Raw genomic sequence first — 2,516 nt, forward strand, 5'->3', positions numbered from 1 at the left:
CATTCACAACTCATGTGTTTTATAACTCTACAAGGATTTTTTTTCCGCATATGCAAGACCTCACTCTCAGCCGGGATAATATTTAACGAAGAGTGAAACAAGGAATGAGAACAAAGTCCAAGGATGTGTTATTGAGCCACTCTGAGTCTCTAGGCAACAATCTTTCTGAGGGTACTGTGAGTGCAATTTGCACCAGCAGGGTGGGGGAGCAATCCAGGTATTCCACCAGCTCGTCAAACCACATTATTCTCTGCCTTTTCTTCATTTGGAAGATGCGTATTGATAATATACTGTGGTTTCAATGACTCATGAAATGAAGCATCTGTTTTTGTTTCTTTGGATATTTTCTCTTGTTATTTTTGTTGTAGAAAAGAATACTGTCATTCATGGATGTATCTGGCTTTAACCTTCTTTTTTCACTTCTTCATTTTTCTCTTTGGAGACCTGTGTGTTTGTGTGTATTCTTGAATATCCACTTAGAGAATACAGCATTTATATCTCCCACTTGAAACACCTTAGATAGCTTACAAGTTTTCAGTTTTTCTGAGACTATTTCTAGTTTTGATAGCACATCATCTCCGGGTCATCATCTAGAGAACATCTCAGTTTCAAACTCACGCAAGAAATTAGCATGCAGAAGACCCATGAGTGCTTAATAACCCATGAGACTTCATAAAGAATATGTCAGTCCAAGAATATCAGGAAAGGACCTCCATTCCTTTTCCTGACATTCACTTTCAGAGCTCTCTTTCACGTGATGGACTGATTCACTCTAATAAGAACACCTATTACACCAAAACCTCATTTGTCTAACTCAAACATCGCTCCTCAAACTGCATGTCCTCCCAAATGGCAAAGCAGTTCAAGGACCGGTTCCTTGAACTGATTCCAAGTATACAGTGATACTTGGGTGATATTTCGGTGATTTTCCAGAGCCAGCTGAGACCATGCTTGTCATTTTCTGATCCCTTCCAGTATGAGTTTTTCAGTCATGGTGATGATGATCTCTCCGCTTTGGGATGTAATTGATCAGAGAGAGAGCTGGATATAGCTCCTCTTGTAATTCCCACTCCCAAACGCAAGACTATCCCAAAGCAGGTATACATGCAAAAGATCTTACTGAACATGTTGGCTGGGGGTGTATCTGTTTCCTTAGATCTCTTTGCCTATGAGATTTCTTGGGAATGACAAGGCTTCTACTCATCTGAAGCCCATCCTTTTTCTGCCATGTGAATCCATTCTCTCTCTACTCCACATATTCTATTCTCTTTATTCGTTACTTCGCATTTAGGAGCAAATAAAATGGTCTAACAAAGCAAGTTCGCAAGCATTATTCATTGCTTAGCTTTCTGCTGAGAATAACAACCTGGTAGTCTCCTCCTCTGCTCTAGCACGCATTTTGCAGTATTTTTATAAGCATACACATTTTCCTCTATATCAAGAATGTGGGGACCTATTGTTAATGCAATAAACCTTTGTTTTGCCTTTTATATAATATGTTAGCCCAGTAGTCATTCTGCAACAAGACAGAAGGAGGCTCTATGTAAAATGGCGAGTGTTGCAAATAGTGCCCAGACCCCCTTGCTTTGGGAACCCTGGGGCAAAATCTACCACAGGTGGACAGAGGCATGAAGCTGAAACTGAACAGAAATTTTGAAGGCTCTGGGGCTTTGGGGAAGTTTTGAGTCAAGCGGCAGCTGCACATGCCATCAAATTTTTCTAGTCCATGAAACACAGGTGTTCCCAGTGGAAGAAGGAACTGTCTAGAGAGACTGCAAAGGCCCATTCAGGGACAGTGGTTTACCTGTCCTTGAACACTTTCTCAAGTGTTCTTCAAGTGTTTCCAGGGTTCATCTGCTATGAGTTTAGAGCTTTAAGAATTCATGTTCTTATTTTTCTAAAACTGAAAAGCAACTAATTTCCAGTAATTGGGCCTGTTAGATAAACAGCTCTCCACTGTTTTCAGGTTGCATCTGAAATTATGGGGAACACCATTTCCAGTGAACTTGGATGGCTTATGAGATTGTTTTTCTGGCCTGAAAAATTTTATAGGAGGTCATTGTAAAACATAATAGCCAGTCAAATTCAGGAAAAAGAAAGTAGAGTGGTGGTTACCACCGGTTGTGGAGAGGGGAAAGTGGGGAATTGTTTAATGGGTGTGGCGTTTCAGTGTTTCAAGATGAAAGAAGTTCTGGAAAATGGTATACAATATGCCTATTCTCAACACTACTGACCTGCAACTTAAAAATGCGTAAGTTGATAAGGAAAAAAACCAAAAAAATGACTGGAAGTGTGTGCAATTTGAGGGTAAGAGGAAAAACACTGTATCTGAGAGTTACAGTGCTTTCCTTTGTTGTTAGTCAAGAGCAAACATATAGCACTTAGCGTTTTCAATCTTTCTGCAAACAGACTGGTCATTTTAGGAAATTGCAGGTTGATCTCTTGTGAGGGCTGATGACATGGCCAGGGATCATCATTTTTGGCTATCTCCAGTTTATTATCCATGCAGTAGTCAC

The sequence above is a fragment of the Equus asinus genome, chromosome 16 (genome assembly GCF_041296235.1).
Source record: "Equus asinus isolate D_3611 breed Donkey chromosome 16, EquAss-T2T_v2, whole genome shotgun sequence".
Classification (NCBI taxonomy): Eukaryota; Metazoa; Chordata; class Mammalia; order Perissodactyla; family Equidae; genus Equus; species Equus asinus.